This window comes from Zonotrichia albicollis, chromosome 6, assembly GCF_047830755.1.
Source record: "Zonotrichia albicollis isolate bZonAlb1 chromosome 6, bZonAlb1.hap1, whole genome shotgun sequence".
In the NCBI taxonomy this organism is placed as follows: Eukaryota; Metazoa; Chordata; class Aves; order Passeriformes; family Passerellidae; genus Zonotrichia; species Zonotrichia albicollis.
In genome coordinates, this window is record NC_133824.1 from 64244386 (window position 1) to 64264968 (window position 20583).

The 20583-nt window shown below is 44.8% G+C and overlaps 1 long non-coding RNA gene across 1 annotated transcript; it reads left to right on the top strand.

The window, feature by feature from the left end:
- The first annotated feature begins 15270 nt into the window (after positions 1–15270).
- LOC141729455 (uncharacterized) lies at positions 15271–20369 on the top strand. The gene is made up of 2 exons (XR_012580969.1): positions 15271–17815; positions 17964–20369. It is a non-coding gene; the product is annotated as an uncharacterized LOC141729455 (long non-coding RNA).
- The last annotated feature ends 214 nt before the right edge of the window (positions 20370–20583 follow it).

Genomic DNA, 20583 nt, shown 5'->3' on the forward strand with positions numbered 1-20583 from the left:
GCTGCCTGAACGGAGCCGAGCTCAGGCGAACCGAGCCCGCTGCTCTCGTGCGCGCTAATTAGCGCGAGTGCGGTCACCGCCTAATGAGCCCCTGTGCCGCCCCGCGCTCCCGGTCGTGTCCGTGCGATGGGCGGGCCGCCCGCGGGACGCGGCAGCAGGAGAGCCCCGAGCCGGGCGCGTTTAACGTGAGGCGGCGCCGCTTGCCCGCCCTCAGGGAGCCGAGCCGAGCCGAGGCGCGCCGAACGCATGGAGAGCGGCTCCGAGTTCGGCCGAAGCGAGCCGAGCCGCGCCGAGCGCACAGAGCGGCTCCGAGTTCGGCCGAATGAAGCCGAGCCGCGCCGAGCGCACAGAGCGGCTCCGAGTTCGGCCGAATGAAGCCGAGTGGCGCCGAGCGCAGTGAGAGGCTCCGAGTTCGGCTGAATGAACCCGAGCCGCGCCGAGCGCACAGAGCGGCTCCGAGTTCGGCCGAATGAAGCCGAGTGGCGCCGAGCGCAGTGAGAGGCTCCGAGTTCGGCTGAATGAACCCGAGCCGCGCCGAGCGCACAGAGCGGCTCCGAGTTCGGCCGAATGAAGCCGAGTGGCGCCGAGCGCAGTGAGAGGCTCCGAGTTCGGCCGAATAAAGCCGAGCCGCGCCGAAGAGGCGCATCCAGCCGAATGCAGCCGACAATAGCCGAGTTTAGCCGATTACAGCCCAATTTAGCCGAGCACTTAAGTTATTCTGCAGCCCTTTGACTTTTGTCCTGACTTTTTTTCAGGTGCACCTCCTGAGGTGACTGCAGCAGTTCCTTAGGTTCCATCTTCTCAAAGGGTACAGGGCTCAAGAATTCGTCTTCCAGAGAGTTATCTCAAGTCCTGGCTTGTATTGTATCTGCCTATGTTGTCTTATGTTGTATGTACCTCTATTGTGTGTACCTATGCTGGTTTATACTGTACGTACTTATACTGTATGTACCTATGTTGGTTTATACTATATGTACTTACATTGGATGTACCTATATTGGTTTATATTGTGTGTACCTGTGTTGGTTTATACTGTATGTAAGTGTGTCACCTTATATTGTGTGTACTTACGCTCTGTTTACACTTGCACTGTTTACCTCAGCCTATATTGTGTGTACTTATATTGTACCACTTACGATCAGAGCTGCCCTGCCCTGGCACGCAGTCACAGTTAGGTAGAACAGTTACAGAAATTTTACTCTTCATCTGTCTTTTGTGGGATTTTGGGTAGAAAGTTTATTGGTCCAGAGTGGGGACAAGTCCTAGCTGTCAGATAGCCACTCGTTGACCCTTCCTGTTGTCTCACAGGTCCCCAAGGCTGCTGATTTCCCCAGGATCTGCCATTTACTTCAAGGAGCAGCAGCCAGAAGACGTGTCACAGCACGTTCTTCAGCGTCTCACGTAAGGGCCGCAGCGAGCGTGTAAGTGGCAAGAGTGTGTCAGTGTGTGTGAGAGCACGTGGCTGTGTCTGTCTGTGTCTGCTCGTCTCTGCATGTGTGGGCACATGCTGACTGGATTTAACCTTGTGTATATGACTTTTGCTTTTCAGGTTTTGCAACTCATTCTTAAAGTTAGAATAAAAAATCCTCAGCCGGGTTATATTGTATGTACTGACATGGAATGTACCCATGTTGGCTTAAAACCCAGTAAAACAGACGATGATGGGCAAGAAAAAACCCAGAAAAAAACCCCAACAAGATGGGCAAGAAAAAAACCCAGAAAAGAACCTGAAGACGGGCAAGAAAAAACCCAGAAAAAAACCCCGAGGATGGGCATGAAGAAACCCAGAAAAAACCCCCAAGATGGGCAAGAAAAACCCAGAGAAAACCCAGAAAAACAATTCCAAGAAGGGCAAGAAAAGACCCGGAAAACACCCAGAAAAAATCGCAACCAAAGTATAAATATATAAATATCTTTCAAATATAGAGAGAATTGTTAAATTATTTAAAATACAAAATAACAGAAATCAATATCTGCATATAAGATCCATAATACAAGTAATACTGTATATATCTTATTATAGTGTATTATAGGAAATAGATATAAAATTGATATAAATGTATTTATGTTTATCATATCTGTCATTTGTTATATATTACACCATATTGATATACTATAAGTTTTTTAAAGCAGTTTAACATAAAGGGGGGTTTTGTTTTTTATTTGGCAAAAGCAGGGGTTTTAGTACAAAAATGATAAATACAAATAATATAAAGGTAGAAATCTAAGTATAGAAACAGATCATAAATAGCTAAAGGCTAATATAAAATTAAAAATATAAGATAAAATAAGTTGTAGCAGTAGATATGGTACATAATTTAAAAAATACTTTATTTCTATTATTTGAATAGGACACATATTATATATCATGATTAATATAATGCTTAAATATAAACTAAAAATATAAATGTGAATATAGTCATGCAAGCTATAAATATAAAAATATTTCAATATAGTTTAAAAGAATAGAGCTTTTTTGTATTTGTTTAGTTAGTATGGGATTTTTATTTTAAATAATTAAAATTACATTTCTATCATGCTTTTAACATAGAAATATACAATAAATATAGAAAGATATTTTTAAAACCACAAAATATAAATAAATATAAACAGTAGGAATACACAGAATATATTTTATAAATTACATGCTACATCAGTGTGCACTACAAATAGGCATGTGAATATAAATACGAAAAATAGGAATTTCAAATTGATTTTAATAGGATTTTAAACCAAGGCGGTTTGTTTGGTTCTGTTCGGGTAAAAGACAGGTTTTTGGCATTTATTTCAGAGCAGTTTTTGGCTGGGGTCGCCCCTGTTCTTTTTTGCCGCCTTCGCTGCCCGCAGCCCCGAGGCGCGCTGCGCCCCCGGCTGGGGCGGGCGGCAGTGCTGCCGCCTTGTGGGCAGAGCGCGGTACTGCAGCCGTGCGCCGGCAGGCAGGCGAGAGGCCGCCATGCTGGGAGCGGCGTGTCGCGGGTGTCTCGGACTTTTCGTTGACCTTCTCGAGATGGCGGGGAAGTGGAGGACCCCGGTGGGTGTAAGTGAACTGCCTGCATGGAACACCGACGTCATGGCGGCCCGACGGATTTTTCTGTGGCGTTTCAAGCGTATCCGATACATGCTGTGGGTTCAGCGGCGCCGCGGGCGGGCGTATTTCTGCGGGTTGGCGGAAGGCATCTGGGTAAACCTGGCCTGTCTGCGCCGGGGTCCTCTCATGCCCGCTCTCCCGCCCTCAGCAAGCCGAGCCGGGCCGAATTGTTCCGAAAAGAGCCGACTTGAGACGAAGAGCCGAGTGTGGCCGAAAACAGCCGAGTGTACCCGAAGAGACGAGTGTAGCCGAAAACAGCCGAGTTTACCCGAAGAGCCGAGTGTGGCCGAAAAGAGCCGAGTTTACCCGAAGAGCCGTGTGTAGCCGAAAACAGCCGAGTTTACACCAAGAGCCGAGGATAGCCGACTGCAATCGATAGCCCGGGGTAGCCGACACTGGCCGCATTTAGACAATGCGCCGAATGTGACCGACTTTAGCCCAAGCGTGCCGAGTTCGGCCGAAGAGCCGAAGCAAGCCGAATTGAGCCGAGTTTCATTAAACAGAACCGAACGACGCCGCAGCGCTCTCCCTGCAGGTCTCCGGGGCACACGGCAGGGGGCGCTGTATAAAGTAAGTATAAAATATCAACTATCTATAAGAAGGAATAAAAGCTCTATGTCACGTACAGCAGTAGAAAATTTCAGGCTGCCAGGGAGTAAATAGTTTTCTTTACATCATTTTCGGTTTGCAGGTTTGTTTTACTGCCAGGTAGCCTGAAAGTTTCTACTGCTGCTTTTTTATTCTAAAGCTAGAAAGGAAAACCAAGATTAGACATACAGGGAAAGAAAGAAAGAAAAGGAAAACAAGAAAATAAGGAAAGGAACTGAAAGGAAGAAAGAAAGAAAGAAGGATAGGAAGGCAGGAAGGAAGGAAGGCAGGCAGGCCAAAGGAAAAAAACGAAGGAGGGCAAGGAGAAAGACAGGGAAAAAAAAAAAAAAAAGACGAAAAAAAGAAAAAAAAAGACGAAAAAAAGAAAAAAAAAAGGATAAAGACTTCGAGATGCGCAAGAAAAAACCCAGAAAAAACCCCCAAGATGGGCAAGAAGAAACGAAGAAAAGAAATGCCAGAAAAAGTCAAGGAAAAAGGGAGGAAAAGCCCCAAGAAAGAAGGCAAGAAAGAGAGGCAGTAAAGGCCACAAAAATGCAAGAAAAAACCCAAGCAATGCCAGGAAAAGGTACGAAAATGGTTCTGCCAGGTGCGATCAAGGTGAGCGGGTTCAGTCTCAGGTACGGGAGATGAACAAGTGTCAGATTAGCTCGGGGCACTGCTGTGCAATGCAGCCGTGACAGGATTGATGTTTAAATACAGTTTAAAAAAATTGGGGATTGTTTGGCTTTTATTGGGGTATAGGCTGGAGATTTCATAAAAGGTATAAAAATAGAAATCCAATTATATCCTATATATATCGATATCCAGAAATATTTAATATATGTAAATATACGTAAAAGAAATATATTGTGTAAAAAGAATATATCTATTATTATATAAAAAGGTATTCTCTCCAATCTATAAGATATCTATAAATATAATAAAAGAAAATTACAAATGTAAATGTGAATAGAATTACGACAAACAAAATTATTTTTAAAATTTTAAGTGTGGTTTAAATAAAGGGGTGTCTATGGTTTTTCTTTCCTTAGAGGCAGGGGTTTTATTTTAAATAATATAAGTACTATAGAAATCTAAATCGGCATAGAGAAATATGTAATAAAAATCTAAAGATGTAATACTAAACTATGAATTTAAAAAGAAATAGAAATAGAAATCTATGTTAGTAACATGAAGAGATGTAATATACAATATAAAAAATATTATACAGTAATATAAATTCTAAATCTAAAAGCGAATATAAATATGACAAATATATGATGGGGGCTCGGAGCAGCCCAGGTGTGAGTGTGAGGATGATGAGGGGCTCGGAGCAGCCCAGGTGTGAGTGTGAGGATGGTGAGGGGCCGGCTCCTGCCGGGGCGAGGCTGTTTTAAGGGGAGGCTCTGCCTCAGCTCCCTTTTGCACGGAGCTGCTGAGTGGAGGGCTTTATGGGGCGCTCCCGGCGCTGTCTCACGGAAGGACTGCGAGAGCTTCTCCCAGGGTCGGCGGGAGCACCCGGATTCGCGCTTGGATACGTCCAAGCATCGCTTAAAGGAGGTGCCGAGGGACGAATCTTTGTGCCGAGGAGCAGCAGCCGAACAGGTGAGCCCGTGTGGGTTTGGAGCGGGGAATTTTGTCCTTCCCCTTTGCAATTTCATCTTGCCAGTCCCTCCCCGCTTCCCCAGGAGCAGAAATGGAGCTTATGAGGACGAAAGGGATTAAGGAGAAGGAAGCAGCTCCTCTTCTTTTATTGTCTGCGTTTGAACTGAGGGGATCCCTCTTCACTTGTGGTTTTAAGGGCGTTGATTGCAGGAAAAGCTGCCTTTTCCAGGCTGTTGGGGGTATCCCGGGGGTGACAGGGAATCCCTGCGTTCTATTTGAAGGGGAATGGGAAAAGTATTCTTGTGGTGTTGTGGGTTTGGTTTGAAGGCAGCCACCCCATTTTCATCACCCTAGGGTTTAAATGGAGGGGGCAGCCGTGGTGTCCCTCCTTTTCAAGGGTTTGAATGGAGGTGGAAATGGCCCTTTGCCATCAGTCGAAGGCTTTCATTTGAGGAGCGCCCCTTCTTTTGTGCTCTCGTAGGGGACGAACCTGAAGGGGAGAGGACACTTCTTGGCCCTTGTTGAAGGGAGGCGAGCCCCGCCTGCGGCGTCAGTTTCGGGCTTCGGTTGCGGGAAGCTGCAGCTGTGGCAGCGTTTGCAGGGCTGCAATGGGGCCGTGCCGCTGCATGGGAGGGCGCTTGTGGTGGCCGCGGCCCGGGCCGGAACGTTGCCGCTCGGGAGCGGCGCTGGCACGGCCCGGGCAGCTGCCGGGGCGCACGGGGGATTTGGCGCGGCCGGGCCGGCCAAGGGCGGCGGTGGCGGAGCCGCGCCGGTGCGAGCCGAGGGAGCCGCGCCGGGCCGGCCAAGGGCGGCAGAGGCGGCGCGGGCGCTGCTGCGGCGGCCCGGGCGGTGCCGGCCGCTCCGGCCGCTCCGGGCGCGGGGCTCGGGCGCCGCCGCCACCCCCGGGCCCGGCGCCGGCCCCGCCGGGCAGGGGCAGCGGGCGCGGCTCTCCGGGCCGGCGCCGGCCCCGCGTGCCGGAGGAGCCGCCGGAGGAGCCGGTCTCCTGGCGGGAGCCGCGCTCCGTCCGGGGCCGGCAGCGAGCGCGGGCTTCGGCTGCTCGCGGTGCTGGGGCGGTGCCGCGGTTCGGAGGCGCTTTTTCGGCATTGATTGCATCGCTGTGCTCGGTTTGCAGCGGGGGTACGCTAAGGGCTACGGGGTTCTTCCTGAGTGCTGCGGTTCTCGGTGCCGGTGGGGATGATAAAGGTTCGTTTCGGATTGGGTTTCGTAGTCGGATATGGTTTTTTTGCCGGGGTATTATGTTTAGAAAGGCGCGCAATGGTTTTTACGGGTCGTAGCGCGAAGCAGCGGTTCGGATTTTAATTCTGTTGAGGTGGCTTTTATTGGCGTGAGCGGGTAGTGTTTGTTTCGGTGGGCTTTTGAGGTAGCGTCGTGTCGTTCATAGCAGCGGGTTTTTAATCTCGAGAATTGCATGTGTGTTTATCGTCTTCCAGGGCTTTTATTTATTTGGTTGGTTTGATTGTAGTGTATGTTTTATGGCTGCGGGTAATTTGGGAGACATTGTTTATGGTTACGTTTGTCTTTAGGCTTTGTGTTTGTTTCTAGGTGTTATTTTTATTTTGATAGCTTGAGGCACTATGGGTTTATTCAGTTGGGAATAATATTTTTGTTGCAGATTTAGGCTTATTTGGTTTTTGGGATTATTCTTGTTGGTGGTTTCTTCATTTTCTTTTTTGTTGTTGTTGTTGTCTTTTAATGTCTTTGAGTATTGTTCCTCAGGGGCATTTTGGGAACATGGGTATTTATATGGTGGGTTTTTAAATTGTTTTTTACTAGGGTAGTTAATTTCTTAGTTTTTAGCGGTTGAGATGTTTTCCATTTTGTTAATTAGTTCAGGTTTTTAAAGTTAGTTTTACGGAGGATTGTTTATTCTTTGAGTTAGCGTAGAGGTAGAATTTTGTCGTTTTTTTTTTTTTTTTTTAGTAACGTTCAGGGTGAGTGGCACTGTCTGGAGGTTAGAAGATTGGTTTGACTTTTTTTTAGTACCTTTTGTAATTTGCTGTGTGTGTTTCTATAGGGTTTTCTTTTGTTTTGGTTCCATTTTTCGGTCGTGATGAGAATTGTTATTGACAAGAGTGTTCTTTGTTTTTTCTCTGACGCTTGTTTGGCTGTTGGAGGTGTCTCGATGTTTTTGGAAGATATTGGTGGGAATTTGATGCTGTTTGTTCTGTCATTTCATTTAGGAATTGGATTTTAAATATACAATTATAACTCTCACTATATTGAAACAAAAGAAATAGATGTGTAGAAATGGGAATGAGCCAACGTTATTTTTATATATTCGGTCAATTTTTAAAATTTAACATGGAACATAAGTCATTATATGTTGCAATTAGTTATTCTATTTTTTAATAGAGCATCGTGTATGTATACAGATATATGAATAGAGAATATAAATGGAAACACAAGCCAAACAAAAATGCAAATATAGAAATGTATTGCAACTATATGCAGATATATAAAAAATTAGTAATAAATTCCGTCCCCCGCCTCTATGGTTTCAAGATAGCGGAGACAATTTCCGGTCCTCCCAGCTGCCGTCTCTATGGTTTCAACGTGCCAGAAGGGTTTTCCGCTCGTCCCGTCCCTTCTCTCTATGGTTTCCAGATGGCAAAGACAATTTCCGGTCCTCCCAGCTGCCGTCTCTATGGTTTCAACGTGCCAGAAGGGTATATCCGGTCGTCCCGTCCCTTCTCTCTATGGTTTCAAGGTGGCGGAGACAATTTCCGGTCCTCCCAGCTGCCGTCTCTATGGTTTCAACGTGCCAGAAGGGTTTACCCGGTCGTCCCGTCCTTTCTCTCTATGGTTTCAAGATGGCGGAGACAATTTCCGGTCCTCCCAGCTGCCGTCTCTATGGTTTCAGCGTGCCAGAAGGGTTTATCCGGTCGTCCCGTCCCTTCTCTCTATGGTTACAAGATGGCGGAGACAATTTCTGGTCCTCCCAGCTGCCGTCTCTATGGTTTCAACGTGCCAGAAGGGTTTACCCGGTCGTCCCGTCCCTTCTCTCTATGGTTTCAAGAACGGGGAGACTATTTCCATTCCTCCCAGCTGCCGTCTCTATGGTTTCAACGTGCCAGAAGGGTTTATCCGGTCGTTTTTATTTGGTTAGAGGCAGGAGTTTTATTTTAAATAATAGAAGTGTTATAGAAATGTGAATCTTAAGATAGAAATAGATAATAAATATATAAAGGGAGATTGCTAAACTATGACTACAAATTGAACTATAAATATAGGTAAGTAATATGAAGAGTTGTAGTATAGAATAGAAATAACATGATACGGCAATATGAATTATAAATGGGAATATAAAAATAGGTAAGTATAGTTTAAAAGAAAGGGAATTTTTTGGCTTTTATTTAAGTAGAGGCAGGGGTTTTATTTTAAATAGGTGTTACAGCAGTAAAAATCTTGACGCAGAAATATGTAATCAATGTATAAAAATATGTATAAAAATATATAACTGCTCGCATCAGATGTAATGTAGAATATAAATTTATTTACAAATTGAGATTGATAAAGATAAATGTATAAGTAAGCAATATACATTAATGTACATTATAAATGCAAATAGGAATATAAAAATCAGACATAAGGATAAAACCTATTTAAATATTGTTTGAACGAAAGGGTTGGGGGTTTTTTTATTCTTACTGGGTTAGAGGCAGGGTTTTTATTTTAAATGACATGAATGTAGATATTATTGGTATATATTTCTCAATATTGAGATATACAATCAAGATATAAATATATATATAAACACAAAATATAAGTAAATAGAGATAATAGGAAGAGATGTAATGGAGAATACAAATAACAGCATACGTAAGTATACATTTTAAATGTAAATGTGAATATGGACCTGAAAAACAGAATTTTAAAAAATATTGAAATACAGTTGAGAAGAAAGGGTTTTCTTTTTGGCTTTAACGTGGGTGGAGGCAGGGGTTTTATTTTAAATAATGGAAGTGCTACAGAAGTAAAAATCCTCACACAGAAAGATATAATAAATATATAAAGATCTGAATAAAAATACGAAAAAAAATAGAAGTAATAGGAAGAGTTGTAACAGAGAATATAAATTTAGAAATAAATCGGAAAATAGAAATGCAAAATCGAACACACATCAGTATAGAATTTAAATATAAATGTGGATCTAAATTTGAAAAATATTATTAAAAAAAAAAATGAAATACAGTTGAAATGAAAGGGGTTTGTATTTGGCATGTATGGGTGGACGCAGGGGTTTTATTTTGAATCCTGCAAGTGTTAGAGAAGTAAAAATCCTAAGAGAAATGTATACTTCCAATGTAAAAATAGGTATATTTCGAGCGGGGCCGAATTGTTCGGAAGAGGCGAAGAGCCGAGTGTTGCCGAACAGAGCCGACTTGAGCCGAAGAGCCGAGTGTAGCCGAAAACAGCCGAGTTTACACCAAGAGCCGAGGATAGCCGACACTGGCCGCATTTAGACAATGCGCCGAATGTGACCGAGTTTCGTCCAACCGTGCCGAGTTCGGCCGTAGAGCCGAACTGAAACGAGTTTAGACCAAGAGCCGAAGCAAGCCGAATTGAGCCGAGTTTCTTGAAACAGAACCGAAGGACGCCGCAGCGCTCTCCCTGCAGGTCTCCGGGGCACACGGCAGGGGGCGCTGTATAAAGTAAGTATAAAATATCAACTATCTATAAGAAGAAATAAAAGCTCTATGTCATGTGCAGCAGTAGAAAATTTCAGGCTCCCAGGGAATAAATAGTTTTCTTTACATCATTTTCGTTTTGCAGGTTTTTTTTACTCCCAGGTAGCCTGAAAGTTTCTACTGCTGCTTTTTTATTCTTAAGCTAGAAAGGAAAACCAAGATCAGAAACAGAAGAAAAGGAAAGGAAAAGGGAAGGAAAGGAAAGGAATCAGGAGCACCAGAGGGAAGGGAAGGGGTGAAAAGCAGAGTGAAAAAAGAAAAAAGAGTTGGAGCGAAAAAGAGAGGGCATTCGGGAGGAGCGTTGCTGCCTCAGGTCCTTCCCCGCCCAGGGGCGAAGGACCCGTTTGATGCCCGGGAGGGACTGCAGCTCCCGGTGGCGGAGGACGGAGCAGTGGCTGTCAGCCCGAGACTACAACTCCCGGCAGGCCCTGCTGCCGGCGAGGCGTGTGACGCAACGGCTGGCGCGGCACCGGAGTGGCTGGCGTGCCAGGCGGCCGCGCGGGGCTGTGCGCGGGCAGCTCCCGGCTCCCGCTCTCAGTGCCGCGCGGGACGGCGCTGCGGCGGCGACGCCGGAGGGGCGAAGCCTCCGTCTGGCCGCCCGCACGGAGCTGAGCAGCGCGGAAGGGGCGTCGGTCCGGTTCTTCGGCCTTACTAAGCGGTAGCGATGGCGGAGGGCGAGGCGGTGCTTTGCTGCCGCGGGCCGGGAGCTGCAGGAGCCGCCCCGGGCGAGCGGCGCCGGGCGCTCCCGCGGTTCCGGTGGGGCGGCTGCCCTCAGGCTGGCGGAGGCGCAGCAGCCCCCGAGCTGCAGCCGTCTCCCTCGGGCTGCTGCCGGTGCTGCGGGCGGAGGCGGCTCCGCCGCGTGTTGGGCGTTGCGAGCAGAGAGCGCTGCGATATCGCCGGAATGACTGGGCTGCTGCCTGCGCTAGTGCTCGAGGCTCTTTCTGCCATGCAAACGGATGGAGCGGCGCTGAGCGGTAAAGCCAGAGATGGCCGGGAGAATGCCCAGCGCAGGGAGCAGGCGGGCTGTATCCTTCCGATGGCACAGGTGCGATCTGCAAACTCATCCCCTTCTGCCCCTGCCCTCCCGAGCCCCAGGGAAAGTGCTTTCCAGCATTGTCGGGCTTCTGAAAGACAAAACTTGTGATTTGACACTAGCATCCAGAAAAGGTTTCTGTCTAGATTAGCAAATGCCTAAATTGTTCTTGGTTACATCCCATGACCGGTTTTAGGCATACTGCTTTTAGGATTTTCTTGTACCAAGGTGAGAAAATAGGCAGGTCTGATAGTGGTTTCACTTTTTTTCTACTTCACGTTCCATGAGATTCTTTTATCCAAGCACTTGTTTTAAAATTGTACTGTAGGCGTTTATGGTTCACTTTTTTTTTCTTTGCAGCACCCGTGACTTTTTTTTTTTTCTCTAAATCGGGAGTAAATATAGCTGAGTAAAATGACCTTGGTTTTCTTCTTTCTTTTTCAACTGAGTTGTTTTTATTAAAAATCCTATTTGAATATGTAGAAAAAGGGGGTATGTCCTGTAATATATCCTAGCTTTTCTTGTTTACAGGGTACTCAGAAAATATGTCTCCCTTAGAGTCCCACAGAAACGTTCTCAGTGCGATCTCTGTCAAGGTATGCATTTACAAATAAGTGATCCTTTAGATATTTGACTGTGTACCTTTTCCTGTAATTCAGAGCTTGCATTCCATGCCTTTTATGATAAACCTATAAAACATGTAAAAATGGTTTTGCACGTCTTAATCGTTGCAGGCAGCACTAAGTGGATTTAGAGCCTGTTCTTGACCAGACAAAGGGAAAAAGTGTGACTTTGATGCTGAACTTGTCATTTTTCATTGGACTTGTCTTTAATTATTCAGGAATAGAGAGAACTAGAAAAAGAGAGAAATAGAATTGGTTACTGAGCACTCCTCAAATGCTCACCGTGATTCAGTGCAGAGCCGAAGTGAAGGGTGATGGAACAGAGCTCTGTGCTTTAGAAGGAAATAAATTTAAACCTGACCTCCACACAGTGTCTCACTAACTTCTGTTGTTTTAAAATACAAAATACGTTTAGGAAGTGTTGGAAGTTAGTATTTTGGGAAAGAAATGGCAGTTCCACAGAACATTGCATTTAACAGAGGCTCTCGGAACGATTCATGTTGTAACTGCTGTCACTGCAATCGGTTGGTGGTTCAGCCTTGAAATGTGCACTTGCCCTTCTATAAAGCACTGTTTTGTTTGCCTTTCAGTGCTATGAGTCTTGATAAATTGGAGAAGAGCCCAAGAGAAATTTTTCCTCCCTTGATATAAAAGGTAGGAAGTGACTTTTTTTGGTTTGGTTCCTTTTCTTTATTATTTTCTGGAAATAAAAGTAATTAAGTATAGGTACGACTGGTTTGTTTCTTCCAGTAGCAGGTGATAATAATAGTAGTAGTAATAGTAAAAATAATAATAGAAATAATAATAATAATAGTAACGTAATACTACTTAAACTGTCTTTATCCATTGAACTGGCCATTTGAAATCAAAACTTGTAAACACAAATCAAACCATCATCCTTGTAGAATCTTTCACAGCAGTGGGCTAAAGATCCTGGTTTTGTTGACAGGATTTATCGGTTCTGGAACACAAGAGGGAAGTACAAGCCTAACTACTTCTAGCTCACAGACCCGTCCAGTGAATACAGCTTTGTATTTTGATGGGCTTGTGATGACTTTGAAATCGATTCCTCATTACAGTAAAAAAAAAATAATGTTTTTTTGAACGTGACAGCAGAAATAACTTTCAGTACCAACTTAATAATAATAGATCGCCAATTTAAGTTAAAAATTCATGCTATACTATCAAAATTTAAAGGTAAAATATTATGTATTAGGTGATGGTATAAAGTGTATGTTCTAATGTGTAGGATGTATGCAAAGATAGATACATACCTGAAAGTCCTTAGAGGAAACAAATTTTTATGTCTGCTGTTTGACTGTTTATCATACAATATTTGGTTTTATTTCCCAGGGATCGGTGAATTTTAACTTTGGAGTCCTCTACGCTAAGGATGCTCGGCTTACAGATGATGAAATGTTCAGTAATGGTGAGTTTTTCACCTTCTCTTTAATTGCTATGCTGATCTGAATAAGAAAAAAACAAAAGCAAGAGAAAAAAAAAGGATGGTTTATTATTTTTTACGCTGTTATGTTTGTTTCCTCAGTATTTGCTGCAGCTCTGCTTACCCAAACTTTGGGTTCCTTCTGTCCCACTGGGAGTCGCCCGATTTGGTTGCATCTGGTGAAACTCACCCTGAGACCTTGGAGAACCAGCTCAAACTACGTGAGAGCCATTTGCAGTTCTCTCCAGACACCTGGAGAATGGGTGATGCTTCTGAGGATCTGGCAAGTGTACTTCTATCAAATCTCAGTCTGTGAAATTTCTGGGGAAAACCCTTCTGTGTACCGAAGGGTTCAAACTCTGGTGAGGATCCAGTTATCAGGTGCTCACCTGCATGGTTCCAGCTCTTAAAGCGAACACTTGTACTCTTGCCCTGTAGTTTATATCAATTGTATTTTTGTTATTTTGCAAGATTTCACGGCTTTGCAAAATATTGTGCATTTGACTCTTTGGAACCTGTCAGATCATTCTTTGGTGCAGCACCACCTCATGGGACACTTGGCTGCTGTCCTGAAGGGGTTGGTCGTAAATCCTGGAGGGTTTATAAGTCTTCTGTCCCCAGGGAGCTATCGTGCTTTGTTTGCTTTTGTTCTGTTTGTTAGGCGCTGCTTCTCACTGGAAGTATGAATTTCAAACTACCCTGTTCTTTTTTTAACTGTTTTCCTGGTTCTCTCCCTACGGCAGGGAAAGACTCTCGTGTCCTTGTCGTCAGGCTCGGTGCTGTCCAAAAAGATACAGAGACTAAAACAATCCTAAGAAGCAAAATATGACTGCAGGGAAAACAAGCTGGAGAGAACAAAAGGTGGTATTGTTATCCTTACCCTCTATTAGAAACATCCACTGTGCTTTGATGTGGTAGCTGCCAGGGGCTTGTCAGCTCTTTGTAGGCAGGTGTGGGTGTTCACTTGTAGGTTTTTTCTCTGGACAAGTCAATTCAATCTTTACTAAGCTTATATTTGCAGATTACTCTCTAGCACAGTCCAGCATGACATTTTTGAATGTTGTAAAAATACCATGTTACTTGGAAATTGCTAATGATGAGAAGCCTTAGGGAAAAAAGAAGATTTCAGGGTTGGAAGATGTGAGAAGAATTTTGTGGGGATGTGAGACTGAAATAAAGCGCACTTGAAGCTGGACTGGCACGCTGGCAGATCCCCTATTAAAGGGTAGTGCTTAAATTAACCTGGGGGTTGCCCATTGTTTCTGTAGAAATCAATGTTTCCTGGTCTTCAGAAGTAAGCTGCTTTGAAAAGCTGGAAGGTGCAGTATAGTGACAATCCGTGTGCTTTGGATTAAAAGCAGATTTCAGAAGGGTGATAGGCTTTTGTCTTTTCCTAGACGTCGATGTAATCCTATCGAGGAGTTTTTAATTCTGTGTTGCCATGTCATCCCTCAGAGCCCTGTCGTACTAATCGTCATACAGATGCAAAACAAAACATCAGACCCTGTCCCAGCCACTTAGAGCCCAGAACACGATTTCCTCGGGCTGCCATTTGTGCGCCATCGGTACTCACCACGGAAGCGAGCCGGGGATGTTGCAGCTGTTGGGAACAAACCGCTTCTCGTCACACAGAAATGGAATTCGGACGACGCCTCGGCCAGCCCCTCTCTGCCGTCGTCTCCTGAATCTGCAGCAGAGCAGTTGCAGTCCGTCCGGGTACGTGTAATCCAGCTCCTGACGATCTGAGCACACGGAGCAGCGCTCAGCTGCCGTGGGGGCTCAGGGAAGGCAGAGTGTGCATTGTCATCTTCCTGAACCTACGGACAAATCAAAGTGAGAAGCCACAGGGTGGAAATCACTCGCATATATGCTAAATAAAACTTGCAGATTTATTTAAGAATTGTTTCTGCTTGTTCTTTTTTGTGCTTCTGTGCTTAGAAAACATCCCTACAAAATCAGTTCAGTTCATCAGTTGAACCTTTGTTTGCAGACCCTCACTGAGCAGAATTTGTTGCAGACTCAGTGCACGCTGCACTGGAGTGTGAGGAGCTCAGTGCACTGCCGGGAGTGTGAGGAGCTCATGTGTGCTACTTTTTGCTTTAGGACGCTCTAAGGTATTTATTCCTTTTGGGATACATGATGAGAATTCCCAAGAGAGGTAGTTATAAGGTATGACATCGGGAAAAAAGCCTGTGTGGTTGGAATGTTGTTGTTGTCAAAAGTTAATTTTTTCTTAGCCAGTAGTTAGCTTTTTGCTTTATTTTTGTGGTAGCAGTATTTTATTGTTTAAAAAATTGCTTCAAAATAACTTGAGTGGCTGGCCATCGGTACCTTGTTCAGATTTGCCTATTTCCTTGTAGCTAAAAAGTTCACATCTTGTTTATCATTCTATTTTAGAAACTGTTGCCCAGCCAACTAATAACTGAATATCTATCTGTCTGGGACACGGGGAGAGGATTTAGGTAATGTCTTTGTTTCCAGAAAAAAGTTCCTGTGTAGTTTCTAAATAGAGGAGAGGGGGGTGAAGACTCGGGGCTCTGATGCCGTTGGGGCACCCCAAGGCCCCCAGGAGAGGAAGCCCCACTGGGGTGCAGGAGCAGGTGTGTTCTCATGTAATATAGAATAAATTACAAATATAAACATGAAAATTGTAATCATGAAAATATTTTTTTAAATAGCTAAATAAAGCGGGGGTTTTTTTATTTGTCAATAGGCAGGGTTTTGATTGTAAAAATTATAAATACAAACAATATAAATGTAGAAATCTAAGTACAGGAATATATCATAAATAAATACAGATATATATATCAAGTTTAAAAACAAGAAAAAATTAGTTGTAGCAGTAGATATGACACATAATATAAATAATAATTTAAATACATTTCTAGAACTTTACATATATATAATTAATACACTGCATCAAAAGAAACTATAAATATGAATGGGAATATAATTATACTAAGTATAAAAATATTTCAATCTCGTTTAAAAGAAGGTTGTTTTTTGTATTTATTTGGTTAGAGACGGGGTTTTTATTTGGAATAATAGATAGAAGTATTATAGAAGTATAAATCTAAATATAGAAATATACAATCTATAGAGAAAGATATTTGTGAAAACACGAGCGAACGACGCCTCCTTCGGCCGAATGGAACGAGCTCAGCCGAAGCAAGGCGAGACCGGCCGAACCTGACGGCCTCGAGCGAACCGAGGCCAGGCTTGCGAGGCTGCCTGAACGGAGCCGAGCTCAGGCGAACCGAGCCCGCTGCTCTCGTGCGCGCTAATTAGCGCGAGTGCGGTCACCGCCTAATGAGCCCCTGTGCCGCCCCGCGCTCCCGGTCGTGTCCGTGCGATGGGCGGGCCGCCCGCGGGACGCGGCAGCAGGAGAGCCCCGAGCCGGGCGCGTTTAACGTGAGGCGGCGCCGCTTGCCCGCCCTCAGGGAGCCGAGCCGAGCCGAGGCGCGCCGAACGCATGGAGAGCGGCTCCGAGTTCGGCCGAAGCGAGCCGAGCCGCGCCGAGCGCACAGAGCGGCTCCGAGTTCGGCCGAATGAAGCCGAGCCGCGCCGAGCGCACAGAGCGGCTCCGAGTTCGGCCGAATGAAGCCGAGTGGCGCCGAGCGCAGTGAGAGGCTCCGAGTTCGGCTGAATGAACCCGAGCCGCGCCGAGCGCACAGAGCGGCTCCGAGTTCGGCCGAATGAAGCCGAGTGGCGCCGAGCGCAGTGAGAGGCTCCGAGTTCGGCTGAATGAACCCGAGCCGCGCCGAGCGCACAGAGCGGCTCCGAGTTCGGCCGAATGAAGCCGAGTGGCGCCGAGCGCAGTGAGAGGCTCCGAGTTCGGCTGAATGAACCCGAGCCGCGCCGAGCGCACAGAGCGGCTCCGAGTTCGGCCGAATGAAGCCGAGTGGCGCCGAGCGCAGTGAGAGGCTCCGAGTTCGGCCGAATAAAGCCGAGCCGCGCCGAAGAGGCGCATCCAGCCGAATGCAGCCGACAATAGCCGAGTTTAGCCGATTACAGCCCAATTTAGCCGAGCTCTTAAGTTATTCTGCAGCCCTTTGACTTTTGTCCTGACTTTTTTTCAGATGCACCTCCTCAGGTGACTGCAGCAGTTCCTTAGGTTCCATCTTCTCAAAGGGTACAGGGCTCAAGAATTCGTCTTCCAGAGAGTTATCTCAAGTCCTGGCTGGTATTGTATCTGCCTATGTTGGCTTATGTTGTATGTACCTCTATTGTGTGTACCTATGCTGGCTTATACTGTACGTACTTATACTGTATGTACCTATGTTGGTTTATACTATATGTACTTACATTGGATGTACCTATATTGGTTTATATTGTGTGTACCTGTGTTGGTTTATACTGTATGTAAGTGTGTCACCTTATATTGTGTGTACTTACGCTCTGTTTACACTTGCACTGTTTACCTCAGCCTATATTGTGTGTACTTATATTGTACCACTTACGATCAGAGCTGCCCTGCCCTGGCACGCAGTCACAGTTAGGTAGAACAGTTACAGAAATTTTACTCTTCATCTGTCTTTTGTGGGATTTTGGGTAGAAAGTTTATTGGTCCAGAGTGGGGACAAGTCCTAGCTGTCAGATAGCCACTCGTTGACCCTTCCTGTTGTCTCACAGGTCCCCGAGGCTGCTGATTTCCCCAGGATCTGCCATTTACTTCAAGGAGCAGCAGCCAGAAGACGTGTCACAGCACGTTCTTCAGCGTCTCACGTAAGGGCCGCAGCGAGCGTGTAAGTGGCAAGAGTGTGTCAGTGTGTGTGAGAGCACGTGGCTGTGTCTGTCTGTGTCTGCTCGTCTCTGCATGTGTGGGCACATGCTGACTGGATTTAACCTTGTGTATATGACTTTTGCTTTTCAGGTTTTGCAACTCATTCTTAAAGTTAGAATAAAAAATCCTCAGCCGGGTTATATTGTATGTACTGACATGGAATGTACCCATGTTGGCTTAAAACCCAGTAAAACAGACGATGATGGGCAAGAAAAAACCCAGAAAAAAAGCCCAACAAGATGGGCAAGAAAAAAACCCAGAAAAGAACCTGAAGACGGGCAAGAAAAAACCCAGAAAAAAACCCCGAGGATGGGCATGAAGAAACCCAGAAAAAACCCCCAAGATGGGCAAGAAAAAACCCAGAGAAAACCCAGAAAAACAATTCCAAGAAGGGCAAGAAAAGACCCGGAAAACACCCAGAAAAAATCGCAACCAAAGTATAAATATATAAATATCTTTCAAATATAGAGAGAATTGTTAAATTATTTAAAATACAAAATAACAGAAATCAATATCTGCATATAAGATCCATAATACAAGTAATACTGTATATATCTTATTATAGTGTATTATAGGAAATAGATATAAAATTGATATAAATGTATTTATGTTTATCATATCTGTCATTTGTTATATATTACACCATATTGATATACTATAAGTTTTTTAAAGCAGTTTAACATAAAGGGGGGTTTTGTTTTTTATTTGGCAAAAGCAGGGGTTTTAGTACAAAAATGATAAATACAAATAATATAAAGGTAGAAATCTAAGTATAGAAACAGATCATAAATAGCTAAAGGCTAATATAAAATTAAAAATATAAGATAAAATAAGTTGTAGCAGTAGATATGGTACATAATTTAAAAAATACTTTATTTCTATTATTTGAATAGGACACATATTATATATCATGATTAATATAATGCTTAAATATAAACTAAAAATATAAATGTGAATATAGTCATGCAAGCTATAAATATAAAAATATTTCAATATAGTTTAAAAGAATAGAGCTTTTTTGTATTTGTTTAGTTAGTATGGGATTTTTATTTTAAATAATTAAAATTACATTTCTATCATGCTTTTAACATAGAAATATACAATAAATATAGAAAGATATTTTTAAAACCACAAAATATAAATAAATATAAACAGTAGGAATACACAGAATATATTTTATAAATTACATGCTACATCAGTGTGCACTACAAATAGGCATGTGAATATAAATACGAAAAATAGGAATTTCAAATTGATTTTAATAGGATTTTAAACCAAGGCGGTTTGTTTGGTTCTGTTCGGGTAAAAGACAGGTTTTTGGCATTTATTTCAGAGCAGTTTTTGGCTGGGGTCGCCCCTGTTCTTTTTTGCCGCCTTCGCTGCCCGCAGCCCCGAGGCGCGCTGCGCCCCCGGCTGGGGCGGGCGGCAGTGCTGCCGCCTTGTGGGCAGAGCGCGGTACTGCAGCCGTGCGCCGGCAGGCAGGCGAGAGGCCGCCATGCTGGGAGCGGCGTGTCGCGGGTGTCTCGGACTTTTCGTTGACCTTCTCGAGATGGCGGGGAAGTGGAGGACCCCGGTGGGTGTAAGTGAACTGCCTGCATGGAATACCGACGTCATGGCGGCCCGACGGATTTTTCTGTGGCGTTTCAAGCGTATCCGATACATGCTGTGGGTTCAGCGGCGCCGCGGGCGGGCGTATTTCTGCGGGTTGGCGGAAGGCATCTGGGTAAACCTGGCCTGTCTGCGCCGGGGTCCTCTCATGCCCGCTCTCCCGCCCTCAGCAAGCCGAGCCGGGCCGAATTGTTCCGAAAAGAGCCGACTTGATACGAAGATCCGAGTGTGGCCGAAAACAGCCGAGTGTACCCGAAGAGCCGAGTGTTGCCGAAAACAGCCGACTTGAGCCGAAGAGCCGAGTGAAGCCGAAAACAGCCGAGTGTACCCGAAGAGACGAGTGTAGCCGAAAACAGCCGAGTTTACACCAAGAGCCGATGATAGCCGACTTGAATCGATAGCCCGGGGTAGCCGACACTGGCCGCATTTAGACAATGCGCCGAATGTGACCGACTTTAGCCCAAGCGTGCCGAGTTCGGCCGAAGAGCCGAACCAAGCCGAATTGAGCCGAGTTTCATTAAACAGAACCGAACGACGCCGCAGCGCTCTCCCTGCAGGTCTCCGGGGCACACGGCAGGGGGCGCTGTATAAAGTAAGTATAAAATATCACCTATCTATAAGAAGGAATAAAAGCTCTATGTCATGTGCAGCAGTAGAAAATTTCAGGCTCCCAGGGAGTAAATAGTTTTCTTTACATCATTTTCGGTTTGCAGGTTTGTTTTACTGCCAGGTAGCCTGAAAGTTTCTACTGCTGCTTTTTTATTCTAAAGCTAGAAAGGAAAACCAAGATTAGACATACAGGGAAAGAAAGAAAGAAAAGGAAAACAAGAAAATAAGGAATGGAACTGAAAGGAAGAAAGAAAGAAAGAAGGATAGGAAGGCAGGAAGGAAGGAAGGCAGGCAGGCCAAAGGAAAAAAACGAAGGAGGGCAAGGAGAAAGACAGGGAAAAAAAAAAAAAAAGACGAAAAAAAGAAAAAAAAAGACGAAAAAAAGAAAAAAAAAAAGGATAAAGACTTCGAGATGCGCAAGAAAAAACCCAGAAAAAACCCCCAAGGTGGGCAAGAAGAAACGAAGAAAAGAACCCAAGAAATGCCAGAAAAA